At 47.1% G+C, this 14,822-nt stretch overlaps 1 long non-coding RNA gene across 2 annotated transcripts in view; it reads right to left on the bottom strand.

The window, feature by feature from the left end:
- The window catches only part of LOC130273613 (uncharacterized), a 102,112-nt gene extending 97,985 nt beyond the window's left edge, over nt 1-4,127 (bottom strand). For both annotated transcript variants that reach the window (XR_008844063.1, XR_008844064.1), the window contains exon 1: nt 4,039-4,127. This is a non-coding gene — a long non-coding RNA (uncharacterized LOC130273613). The remainder of the gene's footprint in view (nt 1-4,038) is intronic.
- Nucleotides 4,128-14,822: the final 10,695 nt, after the last annotated feature.

Here is a 14,822-nt window from a genome sequence, read left to right as displayed (position 1 = left end):
ATGTCTGGGTCTGTCTTTCTGTAATTTTGCTGAACCATCTGTCCTCTTACCTCTATATCTGTGTTTTCCAACCAGAATGCCTTCAAGTGTTGCAAAACTTGGCATGCTGAGAGTTGCATTTTTGCAAAAGCTGGAGGCACTCTGGTAGCAGAAATTAGTGTGCGACATGGGTATGGAGCAGAGATGAATGTGTGATTATGTGTAAACATGACCGTGCACACTCAACTCTGCTACATACTCCTGATCACACACTCTGCTCTGCTGCATACACATGATCACACACTCAGCTGTGCAGCATGCACACAATCACTCACTCAGCTCTGCTTCATACATATGATCACACACTCAGCTCTGCTGCATGCACAGACACACACTCAGCTCTGCTGCATATACACACACACACTCAGCTCTGCTGCATATACACACACACACTCAGCTCTGCTACATATACACACACACATTCAGCTCTGCTACATACTCACACACTCAGCTCTGCTACATACACACACACTCAGCTTTGCTACATACACACACACGCAGCTCTGCTACATACACACACACACACACTCAGCGCTGCTACACACTATCACACACTCAGCTCTGCTGCATACACACAATCACACATATACATAGGGGGAAATTTATCAATGTTGGTGTAGCTAGAAGTTTTTTGTAGATCGTTTTGTTTGGTCTAAATTGCAATTGCACCAAATTTACCATACTGGTGCAAGGCACATGCTAAATTTTGTGCAAAGTTCTAAATCTCCACATAGTTCTATTTGTACACCTGAGCTGTACCTCACAGGAAAAGTGCACACAGGGATTTTGGTCTATTGCTTTGAGGCCAGGATTCCATTGAGGTTTTTTTGTCCACCAGCAAAAACGCCAGAAAAACTGTCACAGCTTTTTCCTGCATTTTGTCAGTTTTTCTTGCGTTTTTGCTGGTGTGTGGAAACAGTCATTTTTGTACCCTGTGGCAATTTTTTTTTACTGCCTTCAGGGTACCACTCCATGGGTCTGAGGCATAGCGCCCGGTCCACAGAATATAAGGAGGTGAGGAGTGATGTATAGCATATGCATATACAGCGGTGCATAGTGTACCAATGTAGTCTATACAGGAGCCCAGCAAGGAAAGAGTTAACCCATGCTGAGCAGTTCTGGGTTAAGTCTTTCTGCACTATCCTGTATATACAGCTGTCTATAGATGACTGTATGTACAGGATACAGTAGTCAGACGTCAACAAATTGAAGCTCCCTGTTTAGGAACACCCCAGGGGAGAGCGCCAAAAATGTACTAACCTTTTTTTTTTGTAGGACTACGTCAGATTCGGTGGATTGCGACGATGAACAGCGTTTTTTAAATGTCAATAAAAGGGTTAACGAGGGTTGTTGGGGAGTGTTTTTTTAAATACATTTTTTTTTCAATGTGTTGTGTTTTTTATAATTAAATTTTCATGCTTAGTGGAAGCTGTCTTGTAGACAAATCCATTACTAAGCTGGGGCATAGCGTTAGCCCCAAAATCAGTTAGCACTATCCCCCAATTATTACCCCGGTACCCACCGCCACAGGGGTTCCGGGAAGAGCCAGTACCCACAGGCCCGGAGCATCAAAAATGGCGCTCCTGGGACTAGGCGTTAACAGGCTGGCGTTATTTAGGCTGGGGCAGTAACAATGGTTCTCGCCCACCCTGGTAACGTCAGGCTGTTGCTGCTTGGTTGGTATATAGCTGATACTGAGAAAATGGGGGAACCACACAATTTTTTTTAAATTATTTATAAAAAATAAATAAAAAACCAGGGTTCCCCCTATTTTCAGTATCAGCCAGATGCCAACCAAGCAGCAACAGCCTGACATTACCAGGGTGGGCAAGGACCATTGCTACTGGCCCTCCCCAGCCTAAATAACACCAGCCTGTTATCACCTAGGCCCAGGAGCGCCATTTTTGATACTCTGGGCCTGTTGCTACCGGCTCTTCCCGGCATCCCTGTGGCGGTGGGTACCAGGGTAATAATTGGAGGTTATCGCTAGCTGTTTTTGAGGCTAACGCTATGCCCCGGCTTAGTAATGGATTCCGTCAATAAGACGGCTTCCACTACTAAGCCTGAACATTCAATTATAAAAAACACGACACATTGAAAACATTTTCATATTTAAAAAAACACTCCCCCACAGCCCTCGTTACCCATTTTATTGAAATAAATAAAACGCTGGTCATCATTCGCAGTCCACCGAATCTGATGTAGTCCTCCGCATTCACGTATCTGAAATGAAAATAAAAAATATGGGTTAGTACATATTTTGCGCTCTCCCCTGAGCAGAGCGCACATAATGCAGTGTGTTCCTAAACAGGGAGCCTCCAATTGTTGCTAAACTACAACTCCTATCATGGGGGCTGTAGTTAAGCAACAGCTGGAGTCTCGCTGTTTGGGAACACACTGCTAGATAGTCTCTGTTCCTATTATGCAAAACGCATAATGAGAACAGAGTCAGGTCTGGACAGTGTAGCTCCACTCCCTAATGACATCATCACTAGGGGCGGAGCAGTAAAGGTCGCAGGGGGTCTCAGGAGTGAAACCCCCTTTTGATCTGTCCCTCTGCCCTTGGACTACTACAGAGTCTGTCCTATGATGGGAGAAGTCGTAGTACCGCAGCGCTGAGGGATGGCACTTGCACATCCCCCGGCTGAGGGACTTTTAGGACTACTACTCCCATCATGGACAGACTCCATCCATGATGGGCGTTATAGTCCAGGAGCTGAGGTGCAGATAGCAGCAGGTCATTCTGCTGAGACCCACTGCGATCCACATTTATTAAGTTAACAAGCCGGCAGCACATGCGGCTGCACCACGCTCCCTTCCCGTTCCAGGCGGGGAATACTGTATCGCTGTCATAATTCATAATCTCTGCCGCCAGGATAGCTTTTCACCAATCAGTTCCCGTCTCCTGGCGGTGGGGATTATGAATTATGACAGTGTATACAGGAGCCTGAAGCTGGCGGGGAGTGCAGTGGAGCCGCATGTGCTGCTGGCTTGTTAACTTAATAAATGCAGATCGCAGTGGGTCTCTGGAGAATGACCTGCTGCGATCTGCACCTCAGCCCCTAGACTATAACTCCCATCTTGGACGGAGTCTGTCCATTATAGGAGTAGTAGTCCTAACATTTCCACAGTCGGGGGATGTGCAAGTGCCATCCCTCAGCGCTGCGGTACTACAACTACTCCCATCATGGGACAGACTCTGGCTCCTGCATCCCCCGGCTGTCTCGGTAGAACAATTTCCTACGTGTCCTTTTTGATGGTGTATTTTTGCGTTAAAAAACAAAAACGTATTTGCGCAAAAAAATTTGTCTAACAAAAAAAGCACATGATAAATTAGTATAAACTGTAAAATTAATTCCACAATAACCAAAAAATAGAGTACTTGCTTTTTGCTCTAAAAAGATGCACAAAATAGACGCAATGAAAGTCATTGCACAAATTTTTGCGCAAAACAATACACAAGAAAATGGGGTAAACACATTGAGAAATCTCCCCCAATGTCTGTAGCAACCAGATTTCAAATACTGTACAGGGTTATAAAAGAGAAGCATCTTATTAGTTGCCTAGTCAATAATACAGTTTTCCTACATGATTTCAGTATAGGCTTAAATTGCACTGCTTTTTGTGATTGTTAGGTCCAGTAATTTACAAGCCCCCTTGTGGCACTACATTAGAATACTGTTTGTCATTAGAGTGCTGAAAGTGCTGTAGTAAGGTGCACCCTTTCCCAACATGTGACGGATTAGGTCCGTTACATCTCACCAACTGCATATTTTTGCGTGATAGACTAGATCAGTCACATGCTAAGAAAAAGAGCAGAGACACCGATTAATGGTTACTTTATCTGCTCCTTCAGTGTCGCTGAAATGTCTTCATATTGAGGCATTCAGCAACACTAGAAAAAGAAATTATGATCATTATGATTGCTCCCAGCAGGATCAACCACCAGGGAGGGATTGCAAGAAGGAGCTTAGGAAGAAATCACGATCACCTCCTAACCTGTTATCATACTGTCAGTGTCTGATGTCGGTGGGGTGGGCTGTAGAGTCCAGTTGATCTCTTGGGCCCAGAGGAATGTGGGACTGGATCACATCCGGTGCAGCCACGTCACTTCCCCTCCACAGCCAGTAATGTCCTCATGCCTCTCTCTTACAGCAGAGTTCCAGGGTAGTTTTTCCCAAACAGGGAGCCTCTAGCTGCTGCAAAACTACAACTTCCAGCATACCTGCACAGTCAAAGGCTCTCTGGGCATGCTGGGAGCTGTAGTTTTGCAATAGCTGGAAGCTCCCTGTTTAGGAGATGCTGGGTAAGAACACCAGATGTGACGCTGTCTCGCCTTTTCTGCTGTAAGAAAGACGCAATTTTAATGCTCCCGAAAGTGCACAGTGTCCCCCATTGCATGATCAGAGCCAATATTTGTAAAAGATTGACTCTGATCATCATGGATCTGCCTCCTTCTCTTTGTAAGAGAGAGAGACACATCTGTATAAGAGATGAATAAGGGTATGCTCATACTACATTGGTGCCCCCATTACATAGTTACATAGTTACATAGATCACATACATCCTGAATGTCAAGGTGACTGCTCGGCCATAGAAAGCAACAGGCTTCACTGCTCCCATTAACAGTACACCTCGGCATCCTGTTTTCCAGTACCAATGAATATGACTAATGGGGGCACAAAGGTAGTATGAACCTCTCGTAAGAGCTGCTCACACCTTTATTGACATTGATCACTGATCCTAACTGCTTCATTGCCGTGGACCACTGATCTGAACTCCTTTATTGCTGTAGATCAAGAATAACCCCTTCATTGCCATAGATCACTAATAACCCCTTCATTTCCGTACTGGGGTTTATTTACTAATGTGATCCCGACCTTTTTTTTTTCTCGGGTTTTGCACCCAAATTGTGTTGCATGCGACCAAGAGTTAGTGAAACTCAAAACCCCTTAAGGCCCTCATTGCATAGAACAAACCACAGATCAACACACACATGCTGAACACATGTAGGTATTGCCTCTTTTTAGAATTCACACAGCGTAAAATATTTTTTTTAATGTTTCCCCATATTTTGGATTTTTTTTTTTTAAATGATATGATGTGATCAAAATAAGGTTATCGAAAGAAAACCCTACTTGTCACAAGAAAAACAATATATAAGTGTAAAAACTGCTTTTATCCAGAATGACAAACAATGCTCTAAATGTCAAGTCCTGGAGGAAATAGTGGTGTAATCCTATACAACAGGACAAAGCTTGTGGTTATGGAAATGCGGGATTTTGTAAAAGTATTGAAAGCAAAATGGTACTTATAAACACTGGTAGTTTGTCTCTCAAAAATGTTTTGGTATCTTAAATGGACACTGTCAGATTCAAAAACTTTTTAAATGTTGTACATCTTGGCAAAACCTTTCTAATATACTTCATATATTATTATCTTATTTCCTTTTTTATAGAAACCATGACTTATAAAATCATGGCTTTGTCCAAGCTGAAGCACAGGCAGAGGCGGCTCTCTAATTAGGCAATTTAGGCGGCCGCCTAAGTCCTATAGTTAGAGCAGTTATTTTGGTGCGATTTTTTTTTTCTTTTTTCAAATGTCCCGCCCCGGCCTGCACTGCGCACACTGCGTCCAAACCCCACCCTCCCCCTTGCAGTGAGCCGAAAATGGTTCCCGACGTCGGAGCGAACTGCGCCGGACTGCCGTGGAACTGCAAGCTGCGCGGGCCGGCTTACTTAAGGTAGCGTACCTTTTCCGCCCCTCCGTTACCCCTTCTCAACCCTGTCCAAACTGCCCCACTGTCACCCAGGTCAACCCTCTGCCCCCCCCCCGTCACACATGTCCTCCCCCCTGTCATCCATGTCTGCCTTCTCTACCTCCCTGTACATCCGTCACCCATATCCTACCCCCCCTCAGTGTCACCCATGTATACCACCCCCCCACGTCACCCATGTCTAATCCCCCCACCCCCCCTGTCACCCATGTCTACCACCCCCCTGTCACCCATGTCTACCACCCCCCACCACCCTGTCACCCATGTCTATTGTCACCCATGTCTACCCCCCCACCCCCCTGTCACCCATGTCTACCACCCCCCCTGTCTACCACCCCCCCTGTCACCGATGTCTACCACCCCCCACCCCCTCTGTCACCCATGTCTACCACCCCCCCTGTCACCCATGTCTACCACCCCCCACCCCCCCTGTCACCCATGTCTACCCCTCCCTGTCACCCATGGCCATTCATTTTGTGGTGTTGGGAAACCCCTTGGAGCCCTGCTGGCTCATCGAGGATCATGGCCCTTTAAGTGGTGTTCCTCTGGTAGCTCTGGATGTAAATATAGCAATATACTCAATGATATAAGTATCCAGTCCAGTGTTTCCCAACCAGGGTGCCTCCAGCTGTTGCAAAACTACAACTCCCAGCATGCCAGGACAGCCTAAGTCTGTCCAGGCTTGCTGGGAGTTGTAGTTTTGCAACAGCTGGAGGCACCATGGTTGGGAAACACCGATCCAGTCCATACTCATCCCACACCATGGCCAGTTAGGATGTCAGGTGTGTACACTGTCCGTAATAATGTTATAATAACACGTCCACCCCCCTGTCACCCATGTCCACCCCCTATCACCCATGTTCACCCTCCTGTCATCCCTGTCCACCCCCCTTGTCACCCCTGTCCACCCTCCTGTCATCCGTCACCCATGTCCTCCCCCGTCCACCCCCCGTCACCCCTGTCCACCCCCCTTGTCACTCCTGTCCACTCCCGTCACCCATGTTCACCCTCCAGTCATGTCCATGTCCTCCCCCCTGTCATCCATGTCCACCCCTGTTCACCCCCCTGTTCACCCCCCTGTCACCCATGTCCACCCCCCGTCATCCATGTCCGCCTTGTCCACTCCCCTGTCCATCCCTGTCACCCATGTTTACCCCGTCTACCCCGTCACCCATGTCCACCCTCCTGTTCACCCATCTGTCCCTTTGTTATCCCAGTCCACCCCTCTCTGTCACTCTTGTCCCTCTTTTACCCCCTTGTCACCCTTGTCCACCCCTCTGACCCCCTGTCTCCCATGTCCACCCTCCTGTCATCCATGTCCACCCCCCCATCCAACCCTCTGTCACCCCTGTCCATCCCTGTCACCCATGTTCACCCTCCATTGTCCACCCCCCTGATCACATCCTTGTCACCCATGTCCACCCCCTATTCACCCCTCTGTCACTCCTTTTCACCCCTCTGTTACCACCTTGTCACTCCTGTCCACCCATCTGTCACCCCCTATGCCCCGCCAACCATGTTCACTTTTCTACACCCATCTGTCACCCTTGTACACCTCCCTACACCCCTCTGCCACCCATGTACTCCTCTACACCCCTCTGCCACCCATGTACACCCATATACACCCCTCTGCCACCCATGTACACTCCTCTACACCCCTCTGCCACCCATGTGCACTCCTCTACACCCCTCTGCCACCCATGTACACTCCTCTACACCCCCTCTGTCACACATGTACACTTCTCTACACCCCTCTGCCACCCATGTACACTCTTCTACATCCCCTCTGTCACCCATGTACACTCCTCTACACCCCTCTGCCACCCATGTACAATCCTCTACACCCCTCTGCCACCCATGTACACTCCTCTACACCCCTCTGCCACCCATGTACACTCCTCTACACCCCTCTGTCACCCATGTACACTCCTCTGCACCCCTCTTTCATCCATGATCACCCATGTCCACCCCTCTACATCCCTCTGTCACCCATGTGCACTCTTCTACACCCCTCTGTACACTTCTCTACACTCCTCTGTCACCCATGTTCACTCCTCTACACCCCTCTGTCACCCATGTACACTCCTCTATACCCCTCTGTCACCCATGTACACTCCTCTACACCCCTCTGCCACCCATATACACTCCTCTACACCCCTCTGCCACCCATATACACTCCTCTACACCCCTCTGCCACCCATATACACTCCTCTACACCCCTCTGCCACCCATATACACTCCTCTACACCCCTCTGTCACCCATATACACTCCTCTACACCCCTCTGTCACCCATGTACACTCCTCTACACCCCTCTTTCATCCATGTATACTCCTCTACACCCCTGTCACCCATGTATACTCCTCTACACCCGTCACCCATGTATACTCCTCTACACCCCTCTTTCATCCATGATCACCCCTCTGTCACCCATGTCCACCCCCCTACATCCCTCTGTCACCCATGTACACTCTTCTACACCCCTCTATACACTCCTCTGTCACCCATGTACACTCCTCTACACCCCTCTTCCATCCATGTACACTCCTCTACACCCCTCTGTCACCCATGTACACTCCTCTACACCCCTCTGTCACCCATGTACACTCCTCTACACCCCTCTCATCCATGTATACTCCTCTACACCCCTGTCACCCATGTACACTCCTCTACACTCCTCTGTCACCCATGCACACTCCTCTACACCCCTCTTCCATCCATGTACACTCCTCTACACCCCTCTGTCACCCATGTACACTCCTCTACACCCCTATTTCATCCATGTATACTCCTCTACACCCCTGTCACCCATGTACACTCTTCTACACCCCTCTGTCACCCATGTACACTCCACTACACCCCTGTCACCCATGTACACTCCTCTACACCCCTCTGTCACCCAAGTACACTCCTCTACACCCCTCTGTCACCCATGTACACTCCTCTACACCCCTCTGTCACCCATTTACACTCCTCTACACCCCTCTGTCACCCATTTACACTCCTCTACACCCCTCTGTCACCCATGTACACTCCTCTGCACCCCTCTTTCATCCATGATCACCCGTGTCCACCCCTCTACATCCCTCTGTTACCCATGTGCACTCTTCTACACCCCTCTGTACACTCCTCTACACTCCTCTGTCACCCATGTTCACTCCTCTACACCCCTCTGTCACCCATGTACACTCCTCTACACCCCTCTGCCACCCATATACACTCCTCTACACCCCTCTGCCACCCATATACACTCCTCTACACCCCTCTGTCACCCATGTACACTCCTCTACATCCCTCTGTCACCCATGTACACTCCTCTACACCCCTCTGCCACCCATATACACTCCTCTACACCCCTCTGTCACCCATGTACACTCCTCTACACCCCTCTGCCACCCATATACACTCCTCTACACCCCTCTGTCACCCATGTCCACCCCTCTACATCCCTCTGTCACCCATGTACACTCCTCTACATCCCTCTGTCACCCATGTACACTCCTCTACACCCCTGTCACCCATGTACACTCCTCTACATCCCTCTGTCACCCATGCACACTCCTCTACACCCCTCTTCCATCCATGTACACTCCTCTACACCCCTCTGTCACCCATGTACACTCCTCTACACCCCTTTTTCATCCATGTAAACTCCTCTACACCCCTATTTCATCCATGTATACTCCTCTACACCCGTCACCCATGTACACTCTTCTACACCCCTGTCACCCATGTACACTCCTCTACACCCCTGTCACCCATGCACACTCCTCTACACCCCTGTTACCCATGTACACTCCTCTGCACCCCTCTTTCATCCATGATCACCCATGTCCACCCCTCTACATCCCTCTGTCACCCATGTGCACTCTTCTACACCCCTCTGTACACTCCTCTGTCACCCATGTTCACTCCTCTACACCCCTCTGTCACCCATGTACACTCCTCTACACCCCTCTGCCACCCATGTACACTTCTCTACACCCCTCTGTCACCCATGTACACTCCTCTACACCCCTCTGTCACCCATGTACACTCCTCTACACCCCTCTGCCACCCATGTACACTCCTCTACACCCCTCTGTCACCCATGTACACTCCTCTATACCCCTCTGTCACCCATGTACACTCCTCTACACCCCTCTGTCACCCATGTACACTCCTCTACACCCCTCTTTCATCCATGTATACTCCTCTACACCCCTGTCACCCATGTACACTCCTCTACACCCGTCACCCATGTACACTCCTCTACACCCCTCTGTCACCCATGTACACTCCTCTACACCCCTCTGTCACCCATGTACACTCCTCTACACCCCTCTTTCATCCATGATCACCCATGTCCACCCCTCTACATCCCTCTGTCACCCATGTGCACTCTTCTACACCCCTCTGTACACTCCTCTACACTCCTCTGTCACCCATGTTCACTCCTCTACACCCCTCTGCCACCCATATACACTCATCTACACCCCTCTTTCACCCATGTCCACCCCTCTACATCCCTCTGTCACCCATGTACACTCCTCTATACCCCTCTGCCACCCATATACACTCCTCTACACCCCTCTGTCACCCATGTCCACCCCTCTACACCCCTCTGTCACCCATGGAAAAAAAAAGTGCGGAGCCTAATAGGTTTGTTTTGCAGGTTTAACGGTGAAGAATTGTGTGTGGAAGAAATTGTCATGATGGCCCGGACCAAATGGAGAAGAGATGGCAAAGAAGCAAATTAGAGAAGACGTCATTGGCGAGTTGCTGTATAAAGCAGCACTTTAAACTACATACCCACTGATAAATAGATATAGTGCATTGCATTTTTTTTTCTTTATAGCATTTTATCCTTTATTTTTGCTCGTCAACCTTGGTAGGGGGACCCCGCGGAAAATTTATTTAACATTTTTTTAAACTTTTTTTTATGTTTCTTCTTTTTTTATTGCGCTTGGGGGGGGGGGGCTTGGCTCAGATTTATTTTTGCCTAAGGCCTCAAAAAGTCTAGAGCCACCTCTGAGCACAGGCATGGGCAAAGTCCAGTAAGTGAGGGTGGGCTGGCACTCCTCTGTGTCTGATAGGACAGGAGAGAGCACAGAGGACTATCAGACAGGATAGAGCATAGAGGAGTCCTATCAGACAGACAAGAGAGCATAAAGGTGTACTATCAGACAGGAGAGAGTACAGAGGAGTACTATCAGACAGGAGAGAGCACAGAGGAGTACTGTCAGATAGGAGAGAGCACAGAGGCGTACTGTCAGACAGGGGAGAGCACAGAGGAGTGCTATCAGATAGGATAGAGCACAGAGGAGTCCTATCAGGAGAGAGCGCAGAGGAGTACTATCAGACAGGAGAGAGCACAGAGGAGTCCTATCAGACAGGAGAGAGCACAGAGAACTGCTATCAGACAGGAGAGAGCACAGAGGAGTACTATCAGACAGGAGAGAGCACAGAGGACTGCTATCAGACAGGAGAGAACACAGGAGTCCTATCAGACAGGAGAGAGCACAGAGGAGTCCTATCAGACAGGAGAGAACACAGAGGAGTACTATCAGACAGGAGAGAGCACAGAGGACTGCTATCAGACAGGAGAGAACACAGAGGAGTCCTATCAGACAGGAGAGAGCACAGAGGAGTCCTATCAGATAGGGGAGAGCACAGAGGAGTCCTATCAGACAGGAGAGAGCACAGAGGAGTCCTATCAGACAGGAGAGAACACAGAGGAGTCCTATCAGACAGGAGAGAACACAGAGGAGTCCTATCAGACAGGAGAGAACGCAGAGGAGTACTATCAGACAGGAGAGAGCACAGAGGAGTACTATCAGACTATCAGTCGTGTCTAGACTTCATTACAACTTTGTTCATAAGAAAGTAAGATTCTGTCTTGGTAATGTTCTGCCACTTTGTTTCAAGGCAGAAGTCACATATGTTACCAATGTTGTAGAGGTTAAAAAAAAAGCAGAAACGAAACATTGTGAAACTAAGAACAAGTAGTTATTGTTATCGATGTATAATAGTGAAAACTGTGTAGCTTGGGGAGGGCTGCAGGAACATGTGCCCTGGATACTGGCTGCAAAATATTTAAAGTGTACCTCAACTTTTAGTCCAAAATACTTCTTATGCAAACTGAAAGGGGTATTCCGGCGCTTAGACATCTTATCCCCTATCCAAAGGATAGGGGATAAGATGCCTGATCGCGGGGGTCCCGCCGCTGGGGACCCCCGTGATCTTGCATGCAGCACCCCAGTTAAAATCAGTCCCCGGAGCATGTTCGCTTTAAGTTTGTCATATATTGTGTCGGAAAGTTCTACCTGCTTCTGGTCTAACTTGTCCTGTCTAGACTCAAACTTATACTTTGGGCTGCACAGGATAATGTAATTGTTAGAGCACATCCTGCATGAGAGATCCTGTGTCGCAACAGGCAAAGGAGCACAGAGTGGAAGAGGAAGATGGCAAGCATAGACACTAGTTGTTCCTGCTCCACTTACTGAACAGTAAGCCAGTGATACTTTAGGGTACATTTATACATACTGGGGTTTATTAATAATGTGATCCCGACTCTTTTCTCGGGTTTTGCACCCAAATTGTGTCTGTCACATGTGATCAAGAAAAACAAACCCCTCCATTTTACAAGAAAAACCTGAAAAGGGGGCATGGTCCTGACAAAAGTGGCGTGTCCCCGACAGTTTTGAAAAATCCCAACATATTTACTATGGTTTCCACAGAAAATGTGGTGGATTTGCGCTGGGAAAAACCTGACAGATCAGAACAGTTGTAAAAAAATAAAAATAAATAAATAAAAAACGTAGGGAAAAGTGCAAAATGTAGGGAAACCTTAGTAAATACCTTGGGAAAATACCTGTCGGAAATCAAAACCCACAAAGAAAACTCCACTCTGCTCTTAGTAAATAAACCCCACTGGGTTTGTGTCGGATTTTATGCTGTGTTCAATCATTTAGTTACATTGGGGGAGATTTATCAAAACCTGTCCAAATAAAAAGTTGCTAAGTTGCCCATAGTAACCAATCAGATCGCTTCTTTCATTTTTGAAAAGGCCTCTGAAAGAAGCAATCTGCTTGGTTGCTATGGGCATCTTAGCAACGTTTCCTCTAAACAGGTTTTGATACATCACCCCCATTGATCCTACCAATGCACTTTTGTTTTGGATTTGCACAGAGGAGTGCTATCAGACAGGAGAGAACACAGAGGAGTCCTATCAAACAGGAGAGAACACAGAGGAGTACTATCAGACAGGAGAGAGGACAGAGGAGTGCTATCAGACAGGAGAGAACACAGAGGAGTCCTATCAGACAGGAGAGAACACAGAGGAGTACTATCAGACAGGAGAGAGCACAGAGGAGTGCTATCAGACAGGAGAGAGCACAGAGGAGTACTATCAGACAGGAGAGAGCACAGAGGAGTCCTATCAGACAGGAGAGAATACAGAGGAGTCCTATCAGACAGGAGAGAACACAGAGGAGTGCTATCAGACAGGAGAGAACACAGAGGAGTCCTATCAGACAGGAGAGAACACACAGGAGTACTATCAGACAGGAGAGCACAGAGGAGTGCTATCAGACAGGAGAGAGCACAGAGGAGTACTATCAGACAGGAGAGAGCACAGGGGAGTGCTAGTCCACCCTCACTTACTGGAGTTAAAATTGGCTCATGTGACTTGCACATTTCTATGTGAGATTTAGACAGTGTGCACTTAAAATTGCACAAGTTGTGGCATATTTTGGTGTAAAGCAAGCTAATGGTTAAAACAGCTAAGCGTTTGCTGTGTGTTGAGTTATTTTGAGGGGGCAGCAACATTAAAGGGGTACCACAGGGAACTCAACCCATAGCCCATCCTTTTCCTCTCATCAACCTATTTAATATTCTAAATATCATTTGTTAGCTATGTAGAGCAGTTTTCCCTTTTTGGTTGTCACATACATGCATGAAGTGAGGAAATTACATCATTCAGCCATCCACTCTGTCTCTGTCCAAATCCCTCTCTGAAAGCAGCCCCCACCCTTCCGAGAGACACCGACTATGTGGTTTCTTCCCGGAACTGAGTCGTGCTCCCTTTAATGCTGAGACCTGGCAGGTGTGTGCAGCCTCAGCCAATCAAACACTGATTCTCTGCTGCTCAGAGCAGAAGGGTGGGGGCTGGCAGAGCTGCAATGATTGCTGGGAGCTGTAGGCAAGGGGAGAGAATGATGGCAATGAATATCAAGCAGCCAGAGAAGACACCAGGGGCCAGAGAAGCCATTCATATCAGGCAGGATGGTTTACATGGAACATATCCAGGTAGTGTGATGGCTTCGTGCTTTTGAGATATATATAAGATATAGATATATATTTATGTACTTTCCTTTAGTAACCCATTAACCCATTTAAAGACTCACCCCATTTTGGCCTTAAGGACTCAGCAAATTTTATTTTTACATTTTCATTTTTTCCTCCTCGCCTTCTAAAAATCATAACTCTTTTATATTTTCATCCACAGATGAGTATGAGGGTTTGTTTATTGTGTGACCAGTTGTCCTTTGTAATGACATCACTTATTTTGCCATAAAATGTATGGTGCAAGCAAAATAAATGCTATTTGTGTGGGGAAGTTGAAAAGAAAACCACAATTTAGCAAATTTTGGAAGGTTTTGTACAATTTATGGTAAAAATTACATGTGTTCTTTATTCTGTGGGTCAATATGATTAAAATGATACCCATGATTACATATTTTCCTATTATACCACTTAAAAAAAAAAACACGAACTTTTTAACCAAATTAGTACGTTTAAAATCACTCTATTTTGCTGACCTATAACTTTTTCATTTTTCCATATAAGCAGCGGTATGAGGGCTCATTTTTTGCACTGTGATCTTTATAAAACTTTAATACATTTATCTTTTTTTTTTATAAAATGTTACAAAAAAGCTGCAATTTTGGCCTTTTTTTACGTTCACCTTATGGGATCATTAACATTATATTTTAATAGTTCGGATATTTACACACGCTACAATACCA

This window comes from Hyla sarda, chromosome 5, assembly GCF_029499605.1.
Source record: "Hyla sarda isolate aHylSar1 chromosome 5, aHylSar1.hap1, whole genome shotgun sequence".
In the NCBI taxonomy this organism is placed as follows: domain Eukaryota; kingdom Metazoa; phylum Chordata; class Amphibia; order Anura; family Hylidae; genus Hyla; species Hyla sarda.
The sequence above is the reverse complement of the archived record's forward strand: the minus strand, read 5'-3'. Positions and strand labels throughout refer to the sequence as shown.